We start from the raw sequence: 18,940 nt of genomic DNA on the forward strand, positions 1-18,940 counted from the left end.
TGCCGTATTGAAACTGATCACCTGACAGTGGAAGGGTCCAAATCCAGGATAAAAAGTAGACAAATGGTAGAGGAAGAAAATGAGTAGCTTCTACATTCCATTTCACATTGATATCCCATTATGATAAAAATGGTCTTTCTTTGACGTTTTACTGTATTCATCTTTGGGCAGAGTTTAGCCTCATTATTTCTAGAATAACCTTCTTGTCAGACAGTATGGACAGACACTTGGCCCTGAATTCTACTGCTTTCCCCCCAAATTTCCTTGTGTAGGGCATAGCAGTTTTCTCTGGCTGAGTTGTTTATAGGCCCATAAACAGTTTTCAGAAAATGTGCCGTAAAAATCATTTCCAACACTAACAACAGGGAGGCACAGAGCGTGTTGGCAGCTGCTGCCAGGGAATGGAGCATCAGCCCTGTTCTGCAGCAGCTGAGATGCTGGCGATTACATTTCTCTGCATGAGTTTGTGGCCTGTCAGTAGTTGTCCCAGCATAAGAGTAAATATCTCTCTGGAATAGAAGAATGGGCAGGAAATGAGTAACAGTACATTTCTATATGTAGCCTACCCCCAGAAACATACAGTCACATCCATCCCGGCTTGTGTTAACAATAAAATGTGGAAGAGAACGACATAATACCCTCCAAAGTAGTATGGAAACCAACCCAGGGTTGGTGCCTAGAAATGAAGACAGAGCTATGGGAAACCAGTGTTTGAATTTTAATTCTTTTCCGTGTTTCAGCCCCAGCCAAAGGTGCTACTGAGCACTAGAATTTCTGTAAGTGGCTAGAGGGGAAGGAGAGAGGAAAAAAGGAAGAGCCATGGACTTCATAGCCAGCCCTTTAGAACTGATACTACATTCCTTTTCTAGTTAACCCACCCCACTCCCAGGCAGTTAGTGGTATCGCTGGCCCCAGTAATATCATATAATAATTTTCAAATTATTGTAAAGAAGGCCAGCTTCCCTAGCCTGGCAGTAAAGGAGGGAGTCACTATTCTCATCTCTAACAGTTTTCCATCCCTTACTCTGTGTTTTTTTAAGGTTTTTTCTCTATAACTTCTCAATTTCTCTATAATTGGGACGATGGAAAGACCTCTGGCAGGACGAACGGGACTTCTCACGTCTACTGTCTCTTTCTTAGGAAAGAGCTTGTACTCTGTGGATTTGCCAGCCTGGGCCCTGGTTGGGATCACATGAGAAAACTTGAGTGAGCACAGTAGGAACTCCCCACTTCCTTTTCCTCCTGTTAAACCTCTGGAAGATTACAGCTTTAGAAATGCGTATGTTTTGTTAGGGCCAAAGTGAAGGCCCTGGTGGAAGATTTGTCTCTATACAATGCAAAGCGTGAATACTGAATTTGTTAAAATAATCAGGAACCAGGAGAATAGAAATGGCATCAGTTCCCTATGCCCTTGGTAAGTAGAAGAACACAGGATTAGTCATGGAAGGCAGAACAAAAGGTTGTTTCTTAAGAACATGTGTTGTTCTTTATTGAAATTCAAAGAAGAGAAATAAGGGAGGAAGAGTCAAGAGTTAGGTGTTTAGAAAGAATATTTTAAAACAACAGTTTGGACTTTTGTTCTCACATGATAGGTTTTAGCTTAGATTTGCAAAGCTTGCATTCCAGAAGTTGTTTTATTTTTACTTAGGTATTAATTAAGCTACCACTAGGTGCCATCCTCACAGACAGTGGTTCAGAGGGTCAAAGATTGACGGGCTTTTGATTTTTTAAAAGAAATAGTACTTTTGTAAAGGAGCTAGACATAAATAATTCCTAGAATTATCCTTAAGTGTAAAGAATTATACACAATTGGAAGCAGTTTCAAAAAATACCCAGGTATAATTAATTTTATCCTATACTTACTTTGATATTATCAATCATTGCTTATTCCAGTATTATCTTGCTTACTTCATTTTATCCAAGCTTTAAGAAGAACAAAATTTTCAAATTCACAATGAACTCTTCTTGAATTTGGTCTTCCAAGGGCCCTAGCTGCAGTTCTGGGACCTTCAGCAGTTTTGTCAACTATCAAAACCTCTTACTTCTTCCATTGAGACTTTAACAGCTTTAGGCTGGTGTCTGCTGATCTTGAACAAGCTTAGGTGACTTTGTCCAGCATATCCAGTGCACCACATCCCTAAGTACTGAGAGGAAGAAAAACTAGAGGGAGAACACGCCTTCTTGACTACCTCTGTGATTGTTAATTGTATGTGTCAACCTGGCCCAGCTGTTTGGTCAAACACCAGTCTAAATGTTGCTGTGGAGATTTTTTTTTTTTAACTTATTTATGGGCTGCGCTGGGTCTTCGTTGCTGCATGTGGGATTTCTCTAGTTGCGGTGAGCGGAGGCTACTCTTCATTGTAGTGTGCGGGCTTCTCATTGCCATGGCTCCTCTTGTTGTGGAGCACAGGCTCTAGGAGTGTGGGCTTCAATAGTTGCAGCACAGGGGCTCAATAGTTGTGGCGCACAGACTTAGTTAATCTGTGGCATGTGGGATCTTCCTGGGGCAGGGATTGAACCTGTGTCCCCTGCATTGGCAGGCAGATTCTCAACCACTGCACCACTTAGGAAGTCCTGGCAGGCGGATTCTTAACCACTGCACCACCAGGGAAGCCCCAAAGGTATTTTTTAGATATGATTAACATTTAAATCAGTAAACTTTGAATAAAGCCGTTTACCTTTCATAATGTAAGTAAGCCTCATCTAATCACTTGAAGGTCTTAAAATCAAAGACTGACATTTCCCAAAGGAGAAGGAATTCTCCTTAAGACTGCAATATAGGGACTTCCCTGGTGGTGCAGTGGTTAAGAATCGGCCTGCCAGTGCAGGGGACACAGGTTTGATCCCTGGTCTGGGAAGATCCCACATGCCATGGAGCAACTAAGCCCACGTGCCATAATTACTGAGCCTGCACTCTAGAGCCCTCGAGCCACAATTATTGAGCCCACGTGCCAGAACTACTGAAGCCCACATGCCTAAGAGCCCGTGCTCCGCAACAAGAGAAGCCACCGCAATGAGAAGCCCGCACATCGCACCAAAGAGTAGCCCCCACTCACTGCAACTAGAGAAAGCCTGCTCACAACAACGAAGACCCAACACAGACAATAAATAAATAAATTTTGAAAAAAAAGATTTCAATATAGAAACCCTGCCTGCCTGCCTGCCTGCCCTAAAGACTTTAAAGACTTCAGACTCTCCAGCCTCTAAAATCAGATGAGCCAGTTCCCTAATATAAGTCTCTCACTCTCTGTTCTATTGGTTTTGTTTTCCTGGAGAACCCTGACTAATACAACCTTTCTAATAAGTTATTTCTAGTGAAATAAATCAGACAGAGAAAGACAAATACCATATGATAGCACATATTTGGAATCCAAAAAAAAAACCTCATAGAAACAACAGATTGGTGGTTGCCAGAGGCAGGGGATAAGGGGATGAGTGAAGGTGCAAACTTCCAGTTATAAGAAATAAGTTCTGGGGATGTGATATACAGTATAATGAGTATAGTTAACAATACTATATTATTTGAAAGTTGCTAAGAGAGTAGATCTTAAAAGTTCTAATTACAGGGAAAAAAATGTGACTCTATGAGATGATGGATGTTAACTAGACTATTGTAATCATTTCACAATATTTACATATATCAAATCCTTATGTTGTACACCTTAAATTAATACAATGTTATACATCAATTAAATTTGAGAAAAAAAGAAAGTTATTCCTCTCTCTTTGCTTTTAGCTTTTTTTTCTCTTTGAAACCAGAACTGAGCTTCTAATCTGCATCAATTACATGCATCTATTTACAAGCATTTCTTCACGGGTTCATGGGTTTCCTTCGTAATAGCTCTAACAGATTTCTAATGTGCAGCTTTTTTTAAAAAAGAACCTTATTCATGTATCATTTCTAGAAAAGATTTCAAAACTACACTTAATAGAAAGTAAAGTTAAAACATAAATACAAAGTGATTTCTTCATACTCTTTTGTCACAATTTTTTCAGATGGAGCTCAAAAATATTTTAAGTTTTTGAGGATATCTATTAGATAATGTCCATTTCTTTTTTATCAGAATTAATTATATATGGGTGATTGTGGGTAGGGAAGAAGGAAGGTATTCAAATGAATTTAAGACACCAAAGACTACAAGATTGATAGTAAAGATGATGACAGAATAAAAATGCCAATTTGCAAAGGAGAAAGTAGAGCCGTTAGTAGTGATAAACTAAGAATCCTATCAGAACTTCTCCTAGTAAATGGGTAGCATATAGAACACGTGGCTACCTTAAATTCCTTTGTCCTTATCGCCCCTGTTGCCTGAAGCCTCAGTGATGTGCCACCAGAAGAACAACTTTCCAAGACTGCATGAGTGCCTTCTTCACTGGGGCTTGTGTATCTTTACCAGCTTATGTGGCAAGTAGCTGCTTCTTTGGGTCTTGGAGATAGAAACACATAGAAATATGATTTAGTCTTTAAAGAATAAGGAATGCACCCAGTTCTCAAGGGGGTAGATAAAGCACAAAACAGTCAGCAACATTTTTTTTCTGAGTACCCATCAAATGCAAAGCCCCTCACTCAGGCTTTTGGGAGTGGTCCAAAAAAAAAAAGTAGAAAACAGATCTCTTATCTTCAAAGAAATTACAGATATGCTGATTTCAAAAAGAGCAGAAGACACACCTTACTGTTTAAAAACTCCCAGAGGGATTTAAATTCTACATTCTACCTGTGGGAGCATTCTTCCCCATACTTGGGAATCCTCTATGTATTGATATGTCCCCAGAGGAGGTGAGCCCAGCTCTGTTTCTCCAATACAAGTGCCCAGCAGCAACTATGACACCTACGTGCTCTGCAAAGAACTTTTCCAGCAGTCGGTGTTTCCAGGGCCACAGAGCTCCCCCTTAGCACTTAGTGGGAAAGTTGACCACTTGAGAGTAGAGAATAAAAGAAACGTGTGTGAAAGTATTTGGCGTATATATGTGGTGTGTATAAAGGGAATGTGATGTCCAGCCTTGTGTTTTTCCTTGCTTCGTGGAACCAGCTTGAACAATTGTTACCCAGTTAGTAGAATTTGCAGGTCTGAATAGAAGCTTCCTGGTCTCTCCAAAGGATGATTATTGCTGATGGTTGGAAGCTTGGCATTTCTAGAGAGAAAGAGGTGGCAGCAGCCCTTTTGCAACTTTTAGGCAATGGTGAGAATTCTGGCCCTGTGTCTTTAAGTGTTATGTTAAGCAGACTTCAACTGTTTCTTTCAGTGTTTTATTAAAGAGAAAGAGAGGAGTGAAGGACGATGAATCCAAAGTTTTTAGCCTGAGCCACCGGAAGGATGGAATTACCTTAACTAAATAAGCAGAGGCAGACTCGGGGAGAAGCAGGTTTTGGGAGAAAGATCAGGAATTCAGTTTGGGACACACGAAAATTGAGATGTCCAGTAGACATGCAAGTAGAAACGTTGAGCAGGCAGTTGAATATGTGTGTGTGGACAGGTCAGCGCTGGAAATGTACACTTGGACGTCATCTACATACTTAAGACTGAATGAGATTCCCCAGAAGAAATTGTAGTCTAAGACAAACAGCCAAGACTGAGCCCTGGAGCAATCCTGTGTTTCAGGTCAGAGAGGTGGGAGGAACCAGGAAGGAGACTAAGTAGCTGCCCTAGAGGAGAGAGGAGAGACAGGAGAGGGGGGTGTCCTGAAAGCCAGAGGCAGAAAATGTTTCAAGGAAGAAAAATACAGTGATCTATTGTTGAGGACGCTGCTGATGGGTCAAGTGAGGATCAAGAAGATGTGCCTTGGATTTTACAACGTGGGAGACATTAGTCGCCATAATTAAGGGCAACTTATGTGGGGGGTGGGTAGAGGCCTGAGTGAGTGGGCTCAGAAGAGAAGAGGAGAGGAATCACAGGCAAGAATGGTAGATGATTATTTTGAGGAATTCTTCTGAAGAGGGAACAGAAATAGAGCAGTAAGCTAGAGGGGGAGGGGAGGTCAGGAGTGGTGGTTTTTGTTGTTGTTGTTGTAGCTGTTGTTTTTAAGTGGAAGAAATAATACTATGTTTGTGTACTAATGGAAATGCCTAGTAGAGAGAAAAAAAATGTTGATACATCATGGAGGGGAGGATTGCTAAACCAATTCTCAGAATAATGAACACATTCTAACCTTGTGCCAGAGTTTGCTCTCACTCTGTGCACCACAAGAGCCAGCAATTTGGGTTTAGGAAAATTTGTAGGGACAGAATAGAAAGACTTGTGGCGCTGGCTCCAAAGCCAAAATCCCTGCATCCTGGAGCCCGAGGACAGGGTGTGTGGATGAAAATGCTGACCTTGGTGTGTCAGCTTTGACCCGAGGATACATTTTTTTTCTGGGCATCCATGCAAATACCACCCAAGCATCCTTTCTGTGCAGTGTAGGTTTTAATAAAACCCCCCTAAAACAGATTTGACCATTTGTAATCATTTGGAGGGACAAAACCAAAGTTTCCCCCTTTACCTTAGACATAATTGTTCCCACAGAAAATGAAGGCTGTCTACAAAATTATATGAGAAATTTTACTTAGTTTTTTCAAAAAGTGTCAGGCATTATCTTCAATGTCTATGCAAATAATAAATTTCAGTTTAAGAATTGATTTGTGGTAAGCCCATGGTTTCTTATATCAAATCAATTCATTTCTTCCCCCCATTTCTATTAGGCAAAGCTTCTTAGTTTCCTTTGAATTACACTCAATTATTAGAAAATAATAAAACTACTGTTTATGTAAAAATATTTTGTTAGCCTGATTTTTAAATAACCAAGAAAAATTTCTCTCTATAGGTATGGTTTAGAGAAGTTTTAAATAATTGATACCTTCCTAAACTTCCCTTTAAAAAAAAGAAAACCAGTTCAATCAGGACTTTTCAGTATTTTTCACCAGTTACCCCTCCTAGCAGAGAACAGATCATACCCTAAAGAGTACGGGGGTATGGCCAAAGTACCCAATAAAATCATTGTTTTTTTGAAGTCCCTTTTTAAAATATTAAACTCCATATGACTATTTCATTTTATACTATGATAACATCATATTTTAAAATACATTAAAATCTTTTAAATTATCATTTGGGGAAAAAGAAATGGTCTGCTTGTCTCATTGGTTCAATGAAGAGGCTGCTCTTCATAGATTCTGTCCATGTCAGAAAACTGGGCTGCACCAAAAGCAGCTGACCCCAATATCAGATTCATCATCTCGGCAATTTCTCTTCTCTATTTTGGAGTCTCCTTATCTCTAGAATCCACACCCACAAAACAAACAAACAAACAAACAAAATGGCAAACAGTTTTTCACTGCTTTATGGGCTGTAAAAGGGTTAATGCTGAGGAAATATTCTTAGGTGCTGCTGGAGAGAGAGTTATGGTGCAGTGTTTTCAGGTTCCTGTGATAAACAATTCTGATAGTTGCGACATCCTGCTTACAGGCCAAGTAACCAGTGTCATATGATCTGCTCTCTGATCCAGTCAGCCTTTTTTACTGTTTCCACAGAATTCTTGTCAGAGCACTTTTATGTTGAAGAAGGATGACTAATGATGTTTTCTATTTCACTAAAGCCAAAACTTTCACTATGCTTAAATGAACCGAGAATCTCAATGATGTAGTCCTTAATGATTTCCATCTAATTCTCAATCTTTTTTTTTTTTAATTTTTATTTATTTATTTATTGGCTGCGTTGGGCCTTCATTGCTGCATGCAGGCTTCCTCTAGTGCGGTGAGCAGGGGCTACTCTTTGTTGCAGTGCTCAGGCTTCTCATTTCAGTGGCTTCTCTTGTTGCGGAGCAAGGACTCTAGGCACACGGGCTTCAGTAGTTGCAGCATGTGGGCCCAGTAGTTGTGGTGCATGGGCTTAGTTGCTCCTCGGCATGTGGGATCTTCCTGGACCAGGGATCGAACCCTCGTCACCTACATTGGCAGGCAGATTCTTAACCACTGCACCACCAGGGAAGTCCATAACTCTCAATTTTTATTTTTATTATAGCAATTTTATTGATGTGCAAAAAAACCCACAAAAACACCATGAACAGTTTCACTTTGCAGTTGTTATCTGAAATTATTTAGACTTAAAATAAACAAACCAAAAGCTATTAAATAAAACAACTAGGTGAGACTTTCTTTATCATCAAGATGAACAAGTTAGGTAAACTATCCAGGTTTTTGTCTTGTCATCACATCTCTTTTCTTGCCTAACAAAAAGCAAGTCAATCTTGAGTTTGAAAACTTACCCAAGTGTACTTTCCCCCATCCCATACTATTTTGAACCAAACCCTAACTATCATATGATTTTATCCATAAATATTTCAATATATCGAAACATTTCAATTAACCGAAACATTAATTTGATTAAGGGCAATTATGTCAGGAAATTGAGTTGATTTGCAGGAGCCATTGGTTTTGTGCATAATCCAAGTAGTAACAGTGATTTGTGAGGTGAGAAACTTATAAGGTAGATAAATATGTATTTTCCAATAGCTATTTCAGCCTTCTTGGACTCACTGAAAAGTCACATGTTCGAGTTTGTCTACTCTGGTCAAAGTATAAACCATGTGGGCCACAGACACCAACAAAACTTGTTCTTGCCTTGTGTAGCATTTTGTATTCACTTAAAGAGAATCCAGAGCTAGTATCAACGGGTTCCCTGATTACACCAAAAAAAAAAAAAAAAATGCTAGAGTTTTCAATTGCTCTCTACACATAAAAATTTTCTACTCTACAGTATGCATTCAAGAAAAACACAAGTTTGACTGACATGGAAAAGCAGAATTTTGCTAACTTTACTTGCACATGTATCACAAAACTCTTTTAAGAGGAAAACATGTTAAACAGTTTTTCTCCAAATCCTGGAATAAAACTGACACCCTCTGAAAATGCACCATCGTTATCCTAGAGCTTTGAGAACTGCATGCAGTTAGAATGCTGCAAAAATAAGTATGCCCCTGCTTGAGAACAGAACGAATCTGAAGGCTTTGTCGTGTGTATATTTACAGGTGAGAGGAGAGGTGAAAAATGCTCTAGGGCATGATGTATGTAAGACTTCCAGTTGATCCCTCTCCACGTTAACAGATATTAGGACATTAATTCCTTGGCTTGGAGGAGAGCCCATTAGATAATTATTTTGGCTCCCTTCCTTCTTCTTTCTCCATTTCATTTCTCATTCTTTGAACCAGCCACTGCACTCATCACTCTTTTCCTACCTTTCCCCCCAGTTTTGTGTACTGGAGCAGAGGAAGGAGAGGTTTGTGAAGAAAGGAGCCCTTCCGGTAATTGTTTTGTTTTGTTTTTTCTCTTAGAGGCTTTCTGCCCCTGGTCTTGAATAATTGTTGTTGGTTTTATTCATTTTGTAGGTGCTGATCAAAGTGTAATTATCAGCAATTATTATGAAAAAAAAAAAAAAGCATGTCATGTTCACCTCATGAGCCTCTACTGGCAATGCTATTATCAGGATAAAAATGTCCTGACATTAATCAGTATTCATTCATTCATTCATTCAGTAACTCTTATATTTGTATGAAGTACCTACTAAGTGTGAGGTAGCAAGGAGGAATCAGAAATTAACTTTTTAAAATGGTCTCTGACCTTGAGAAATTTACAAAGAGATAAAACCTGTACATAAAAATTATAATACAAGTTGAAATGCGGCATGTTCTATGTTGGTACTTCTTTTAAAATGATCTGAGAACACTTACTAAATCAGAGTCTCTGGTTGTCAGGCTTGAGACTGCATCTTAGCAAGCCTTTCAAGATGGGTCTCATACACATTAAAGTGTTTTATATGTTTAAACATTTTTCTGGGAGAATATAAGAAAGGGATCGATTCCAGCATAAAGAGAATCAGGAAAAAACAATAGAGAATAAAATGAGGAAACTGTTGTGACTTTTTCCAGTAATGAGTAAATGACCAGGAAGTGAGAAAGTATCATAGACTCTTTTCTTGATAGATGACATTGACAATGCAGATAAATCACTTTCAGTTGAAGATTAGGTAGAAACTCCTAAATCACACAGCTAAATGAGTTTTGAAATATGGACAATTTCCTTTGTATTTGCCTTAAGTTTTGAAAAACTCTGCTGGAACTGTAGTTCGAGCTCAGAAAATTTATCTGTGTATAAAGCAACTCAATATGACTCATGATTGAAATAGCATTAGTTGTCATCAAAATGACTTCACCATGCTGTGTGTTTTGCACATAAGCACTGTTTTGCCTTGTAATTTTAGGTGGAATTTATTAAGAAATATTATCAAGTCTTCAGCAAAAGCTAATTTTCAAAAGTATTTCATGTTCAGTAATAGTAGTTGAGGGCAATTCTCTTTCAGAAAAACTTCAATCGCAGCTTGAGCTCAAAAAATTGCATTAAAAACTTTGCCATTGCTAAGCCATTGAACTGCTTCATGGGAGAGCAGGTCAGGATATTCATACAATTCTTCAGTCATTTTAAACTCTGTACTGACTCCTTGAATAATGAACAACTGAACAATATCGGTAACATCTGTTGACCCATCAAAGAGCCGCGGAAAACCACTCGAAATCATTTGCCTTCGTGTTTAATTGATAATCGATTTTGCTCCCAATGTCCTCAATTCTTAGAGCAATGCTTCACACCAAATGGCTAATAGTTTTAAGCAAGTTTGTTTTTTCTGGACACATTCCTTTATGTGTTGCAATCAAACATAATCTAGTGAACTTACCAGCAGTAAATAACTTTCCTCACGTGGCTAACAAATGAGCCTGTAGGAAACTTGCTTTTGTTGCAGCCTTATTTTCATTTTTTTATTTTTCTGAAGAAATTTTCCTGTGATGAGATATTCCATTTAAAATTTTCCATTGTTTCTGTCTGTCCCTCTCCTGTGAGTTGGGAATATTGTGAGCAGTGCTTGGTTTGGTAATGTCAGCACAGCTGTAATGTCATTGCATAATAACCACAATGCTTTGCTATCTAATTTGAGCAAAATAACCCACATTCCACTGCACCTTAGAGGCACGACATTTGAAGTCCACTTTTCCTGTTTTGACATGATGGGTATGCACTGGCAGTGAAAAAAAGAAAATGTCATGGATACAGTGACCTAAGGCACGTGAAATACTGTCAGCTTCTGTGTTGGTGTGATTCATAGCCTGTGAGTGGCAACGTGAAGCGGTGACAGCACCTCTGTCCCAACGTACTCAGCTTTGCCATTGTAGCACGAAAGCAACCATAGACAGTGCGGAAGTGAATACACGTGTCTGTGTCCCATAAAACATTATTTATAGACACTGAGATGAGAATTGCATGTATTCTTTTGCATGTTGTGACATATTCTTCTTCTTTTGATTTTCTTCCAACTGTTGAAGAACGCAAAAGCCATTTTTAGCTCCCTGGGTGTTAAAAACAGGTGGCAGGCCAGATTTGGCCGACGGACCATAATTTGCTAAATGCCGAGCCAAAGTTTTAAGAGAAAGTCTAGAAAATGGCACTGGAACTCAGTTCTGTGTGGAACTCAGAGGAAGCAGTTTCTGACAATGTTGTGGAGGCAAACATCAGACGAAGTGGACGGTGAGAAAATGATTATGGGAAATACAAGCAATCCTTTCACGAAATTTCCCTCTGAAAAGGGGGAAGGAAATGAGAGGTGGCTGGGGCATGATGGGATTTAAGAGAGAATTTGTATGTGTGTGTTGTTAAAATAGGAGAGATTTGACCACGAGCACTTAACCTTTATTTTCTCTTTCTTTTTTAATAAGGAAAATAATACGTATCTTGAAGTTTGTTAGAAAGGTCAAATGAGATAAAGTATGCTTTGTACTCAGGATGATGCCTAGCTTATGGTAGGCTCTCAGTAACTGGTATTGATATCCATAAACGTTCATTATTTTTTTTGTTAAAAAAAAACCCCAACAGGGTTCAGGCTTCCCATATTACTTTGCTATTAGATTCCTAAACTATCTTATTTAAAATCAAGACTATATTCCTACTGAGATGTTTTAAAAATTGTTAAATAAATTGGAAGTTGACCAGTTGGTCAAGATTTTGTAACTTGCTCAGCTTTCCTCCTTCTAGACTGAGTTCAGACAATTTAGTCTGTCTTCACGTGGGAGCCACTTTCTCCTTTAGATCCTTTTTGTTGTCTTTTTTAAACCAGAATGCAGTCATACCAACTATTATACAAATGAATCACACAAATCATATGCTGATTTGGTGTATTAGTGGGTTTATTTTTATTGTTACTTTTTTTTTTTTTTTGCTTTATGGTTTTATTTCTTCTGGAGAACTGTTATTACAAACAGAAGGATTTCTCACAATAATTATGCATGAAAAGAAAAGCATATTAAATCAAGAGTAATTTTAAGAGACCATAACATTTGTTCTAATGAGAAGCAGAGCAATTTTCATCTTGCAACATAATATTTGCTTTTTACTTCCTAAACTTTATTTTCATAACTGATTTGGTAGGAATATTAAATATGGTAGTCACACTAAATCTTTTAAAAATTCTTCTGGGTTTATAGTTATTATCTATATTTCTTTTAGAAAACATTTCAATTCAAACTGAATTTAAGAATTATGTATCGTTTAGTATAGATGGTCCACAGCCATCATAATGTTTAGGACTGGAAATATAAGAGAATAAATTGATCATACTTACTTGTTTTTTTAATGTAACTTTTTTTTCTTTAAGTCATACATGGAGTTACTATATGACCCAGCAATTCCATTCTGGGTCCACACGAAAACCTGTACACAAATGTTCATAGCAGCATTATTCATAATTGCCCTAAAGTAGAAATAACGTACATATTCACCAACTGATGAATGGACAGATAAACTGGGGAATATCCGTAAAATGGAAGTTTTGAGCCATAAGAGGAATGAAGTGCTGATATGAGCTACATAATAGATTAAACTTGAAAAAAATTTTGCTGAGTGAAAGAATTTTATCACAAAAGACCACATTTTGTATGATTCCATTGATTCAATTTGCAGAACAGACAAATCTATAGAGACAGAAATGAGATTAGTAATAGCCTAGGGCTTAGAAGAGAAATGGAGAATGACTGCTAATGGGTACAATGTTTCTTAGTGGGAGAATACTTTATAGTCTGTTTGATAATCTGACATCTGGAGTCTCTGTGGATATGTTTCTGTTGATTGTTTTGCTGCAGGGGTCTTTTCTCCTCATGCATCTGTCTAGCTTTGGGTGTGTATGGGACTTTGTATATGAAATTTTATTTTTAGAAACAATTTGAAGCCTAGATAGATGTTCTATTTCCTTAAAGAAGAATTTTGATTGCTTTTTTCAGGCACCTGGGAGTGCCAGCAATCAAGTATCACTTTAATCCAATTCCAAGCTAGAGATTTTCTGGGCTACTCAGATGATTTGAAGCTGGGCTGCAGACAGTGCAAGGGCTGGTTCACTTCCACTTCACCTTAATTCCTGGTGTGCAACCAGGCTGTGCGATTTGGGAGAAAGTCCCTCAATTTCTTCCTTTATCATGCTATTTAGAATTAACTGTCTAAAGACTAACACATGATTAGGGACTGAAGTGGATTAAAAATAAACATTATCTTCCCTTTCCCCTGAAACTGCCCTAAAATGATAATAATGGAATAACAAGGTAAAAACCCACAAGGAGAGGAGAAAAGAGAGAACAGTAGATGAGAGCTTCTTGTAAATTTTTGGAAGACAGGACAGCTGATGGAGGAGTGATACCTAATCCAGACAGCAGGGTGCAGGAAAGCAGAGACCAATGTGAGCCAGTTCACCGCAGAATCCCACAGAAAATGTGTTGTTCCCATTGTCAGTGGCCGGGGGGAGGCAACGACAACTTGCATTCACGTGTTATGGTCTGTAATACGCATTTACTGTATCACCTCAAGGATACTTGAACTCTCCCATGTGTTGTCACAATCTGGTCAGGTGGACGCTAGATCTAATACAACTAGACATTGTTCTAATACGCTATATTGATGATATTATGGTCATCTCAAAAACTGAGGATCAAACTAGTGCTCGCTTCGGCAGCGCATGTACTAAAATTGGAACGATACAGAGAAGATTAGCATGGCCCCTGAGCAAGGATGACACGCAAAATTTGTGAAGTGTTCCATATTTTTAGCTGGTACAAGAGTGCAAAGCAATTATATTCCAATAAAGAGCTTAAAAAAATTCACGGAAAAAATAAAAACAAAACAAAACAAAACAAAAAACTGAGGATCAAACTAAAAGAGACCTTCCTAAGGTCATAAACTATGTCACTGATTGGGGATGATTAACTCCAAAAAAATCCAGGGCCCTGCACAGATTGTAAACTCTGGGGGGATTACATACTGCAGACAGTGAGAAATAAATTGTTGCTTCCCACCTCTCCGGCTGTAGGGAATCAACACCTAGTGGGCCTGCTTGGCTTTTGGAAAAATTGTATCCTTCACTTAGGGATACTGTTAGTTTCAGTTCATAAGATTACCCAGGAAAGGGCTATATGTGATGGAGGATCTGAATAGCAACAAAGCTTCTTAGAACCGCAGATCCCACATGCTTCAGAGCAACTAAGCCCATGTGCCACAACTACAGACCCTGCAAGCCACAACTATTGAGCCCACATGCCACAACTACAGAAGCCCATGCGCGCCTAGAGCCCGTGCTCTGCAACAAGAGAAGCCACCGCAATGAGAAGCCCACACACTGCAACGAAGAGTAGCCCCCGCTCGCCACAACTAGAGAAAAGCCTGTGAGCAGCAACGAAGACCCAACACAGCCAAGAAATGAATTAATTAATTAATTAAAAAAGATTACATTAAGACCTGAAATACCCAGCATGTCGTGGGTGATGTTAGAAAAGGATTCCAACAAGAGGGACGAAGCCCAAACAAGTGCTATCCTAAAATGGATTTGGTACCTACGGGAGCATGTTCCTGGGAGTTTCTGTGGGAGCAACTCACTGTAGTCACAAGCAAGTAGCCTCTCTTCCCCAGGACTGACTATAGAGCCTCCCGCAGAGGATTGGCCAGCTGTTACTTGGCCCCTATGGAGCCTCAAACTCATAACAAAAATTGCCATATTTGCCAACAGGAAAGGCGGAGTTTTCAGCTGGAAGTATTCCCAGGGGAAAAGGTCCATTCCATAGCTGGCAAATAGATTACCTTTCCCTTTCCCTGTTATTTGGGAACCTAAATATTGACCTTAAGGGTTTGGTTTTACATACCAATGGCTAAAGTCAGTGTTGCAAATCCTACCAAAGAAATGGAACAACAACCACAGACAGACAGACAGACACACACACCCCCACAGCCTTCCTGTTTGGCTCTCTTAGTTATGTGTCATCAGATCAGATCAAGACACTCACTTCATTGTCTACATATACAGTGAAACAGTGGGCAAAGAAACATGTTCAGTAGGCTTATCATATTACTTGTCACTCTCAAAGTAATGGGTCAATAGAAAATTGGAATAAACAAACCATCTGCCTTTTAAACTCAGGGAAAATAAGAGATCGAAGGGCCGTTCCACAAAATTACAGGACTGTGTCTTATAACTAGACATGAGGGGGATTAAAGGTAGATTTCCATTAGATAATTGGGTAAAACTAATACTGTAGAGGCTAATAAAACTTCTGATAATACTGGTATTGACAATCAAATGTAAATATTGGGAGACCGAACTAAACCCCCTTAGGATGTTATCCCTGTGGGGGGGAAGCGGCATGAAGAAAATTTTGACCTGAGCAATGATAGGTTGACTGACTACAGTCCCTTAACCCCTCAGCAGATACATACATAAAATACAGATGACTGTGGAAGAGGTAGACGAACAAATTGTAAAGTTAGTTCAAAGATACGAGAAAGTTTATGCTGGAATTTTCAGCTATTTATTTAAATCCATACCAGCCTCCCATGGGTTATTATTAAAAGTGTGGAATTTTCATGTGCGTTTAATTGTCTACTTGACGTCAAGCAAGTAATGGCTCTCAAACGAAGCGTGACCATTTTGTCCTAAAATGGTCTTGACCATGGATGAAGGGGATAAACTGTGCTGTGAGGGTTAATTCCTGCAGGCCTGAAATTGGCCCGAACTGTTTTACTAAAACATGACATGTACCCACCTGACAATGACCCCTGGTCCAGGCATAAAGTCTACTGATCACAAGTGCTGTTTTGTAACCATGGGTGGGAGGAGCTTCAGGGCAAGCTATTGACCTGGTTTGTTGACAACAGTGAAACTGATGACTTGTACCTGGTCTGAGATACCCAGAAGCTTCTGTCACTGGAACTGGTTACATAGCAAGTATATGCCCACGTAACCAACAGGGGATGAGAAACCCTGGTCGAGACTCTATTTTGGGCTCTTTGGTTCTGAGATGGTCCAGACCTTGGTGGTTCCAGATCTGAGAAAGTGTGTCTAGGCAGCTCTTGCAGAGGGATAACAAATGCAGCTCGGGCTTGGCTGCCCTGGACTCTTTGCTGTGAGATGGCCTTGGCTGTGATACATATCCTTACTTTAATACTATTGCTATATTGTGTCCTTTTCCTGCAACAAACCATAGATGTATAAGCATTGTCATTTTAAGTCCTATGAGTCTTTAGCAGTCAAACCTTGTTTAACTGTTACTGTTAGTGCACTAAGTGATGGGAATTTAAGTATTTTTCATATTATCCTAATCTCTCTCAAAAAAAAATATCCTCTGCATCCAAAAAGTTGACCAAAAAAAATCTGAGATAGTGTATTTTTACATTCTTCTGAACTATTGGGTGGTACTCCTATGTAGTTACAAGTTAACACACTAGAGTGGTCAGATCCATGAACTTTATTTTTAAAAGGCTACTCCTGAAAGGAATACTTTGCTTTTTACTAGGAACTAGACCTGCCCTGGCAATATTAGATATTTTTATTTAAATTAGTTCATTTTTTTTATGACAGTGGGTTCGTCCTAATACGCATAGCTGTTTCCTTAGATGTCGAGTTACAAAAGGCTTGGTGTTCCCTAGGAAGGATGTGGTAATTTGCAGCTGTTGGCAGGTGATCTGGAAAGCAGCAATCTACAGCAGCAAGTGGTGGACCTTCTGCTGCTACAGATCCTGGAGAAGCCACTGGGTTGCAGGAGTGGTTGATGATGAAAAGAAACCTGATAGCAATAGTGTGGTGGAAACCAGGCTACTTCTGTTTTCCTCCACAACTTTGACAAGAGAGCATACCCACAAGCAGTGCCAAGGATCTAAAAATAGACATTTTATTAAATCATTCAATTGAGCTATCTCTGTTGAAATAATTGTCTTATTTAATAAGCACGCAAAAGGCCAACAGAAGAGACATGATGAGATGAGGAAGAGCGAAGATTTCAGGATGGCTTGGCCAACTGAGTGATACTGTGATACTGTGATATTGTGATATTGTGATATTGTGTTGAGCCTGCCATGCCTTTGCACATCCAGATAATGTCCACAGATAGTTGGCAACAGGACCTGGGGCTTAGGACCAGGCCTAGACTAGAAGGTCCAGGCTTAGGCCCTCCCCTCCCATGTAGCGCCTGGGAATTACTGGTGGATATGCGGAGGGGATGACCTGTGCACAGGTGAGATAACCCAGGAGGATCCAGGAGAGAAGAACAGGCCCCAGGGAAGCACCCTGTGAACATCCACCCTTAACAGAGGAAGGAGACAATCCAGTGCAGGAGCTTGAAAATCAATAAGAGATGGGAGAAAGCAGTATCTCAGAAACCTAAAAGAGGAGAGACATTTAAAGGAATGGTCACTAAGGCCTGAATAGGGTCCACTGGAAATGACACTCAGGTCAGAGATCTCAGCAGTCCATTGAAACAATAAGGAGGAAATCAGCAAGAGATTGAAGAGTAAATAAAAGGTGAAAAAACAGACATATTAGTAGATGTATTCTTTCCAGAAACTGAGCTTGAGAGGACAGTGACATTGCCAGAGGGAGAGTTTTTGTTTTGAACATTATTTTGAACATGACTATTTGCTGAGGGAAAAAACATGCATACACACAGAGCCTGGAGTTACAAGAAAGATGATCACTGATGCAGCAAGTTGCTGAAAGAGGAGAGAAAGGTTAGAACCTGAGGACAGCTGACACCCCTGCGTCACCACGCCTCGGTCACAGCCACACATGCATGTGTGGATTAGAAGGCTTACCTCTTTTTCTGCAGCAGTGAGAGAAGCGTCTCTTTGTAGAGGGTTGAGGAGTAAAATTAAGTGATGAGAGGAAGACCTGACTTTTCTCTTCAGAATCTTAGATAGTATAGGCAAGGAGAGAAAGAATGTAACCAGGGACTACAAATGCAGGTAAATCTATAGGGGACTGGAGCAGAAAAGCTGAGGGAACTGACGCCTGATGGCCTCTATTTTTTCTGTGAAAAATGAAACAATATGATCAGATAAGAGAACAAAGTGAAGATTTGGGATAGCCACTGAGGAGATGGCGGAGGGGTGTGTAACAGAATTGCTGAGTAGTAATTAGACCTGGGAATATACACCCTAAGTGTGCATCAATCCACACAATTGTAAGGTGTCTTAAACAGGATTTAGCCCAAGTGTAGGATGGGCAGGTGTTTCTGCAGTGTGTGAAAAGACACCAGGATACAAAGGGCATGGTCAAAACCCATGACCACTTTAAAGTACACCTCTCCCTACCCCCACCCCCACTGATTTTTCATAGGTCAAAATACTGAGCATCTTAAGAATGGAAAGTTTTTCCTCTTCTGGGGCCTAGGATTAGTCCCTTATATTCAGAAGACATTCAGATATTGTTTGAATGAATGGATTAATTAATAAATAAAATCTGACTCTGCTAAACATTTTTGAATCCAAGTATTAGGTTTAAATTTTTATCTATTGGGGGTGAATATATTGATTAATTCAAAGCATTAGAACTCTGTTCCAAGAGCTACATTCCCATAATTTACTTATGCTTAAATAGACTGAAACCAAACTCTAATAAAATCC

The 18,940-nt window shown here is 39.4% G+C and overlaps 1 non-coding gene across 1 annotated transcript; it reads left to right on the forward strand.

Moving 5' to 3' along the window:
• Positions 1 to 13,993: 13,993 nt before the first annotated feature.
• On the forward strand, positions 13,994 to 14,101 carry LOC130846956 (U6 spliceosomal RNA). The gene has a single exon (XR_009051751.1). It is a non-coding gene; the product is annotated as a U6 spliceosomal RNA (small nuclear RNA).
• The last annotated feature ends 4,839 nt before the right edge of the window (positions 14,102 to 18,940 follow it).

Source organism: Hippopotamus amphibius, chromosome 2, assembly GCF_030028045.1.
Source record: "Hippopotamus amphibius kiboko isolate mHipAmp2 chromosome 2, mHipAmp2.hap2, whole genome shotgun sequence".
Classification (NCBI taxonomy): domain Eukaryota; kingdom Metazoa; phylum Chordata; class Mammalia; order Artiodactyla; family Hippopotamidae; genus Hippopotamus; species Hippopotamus amphibius.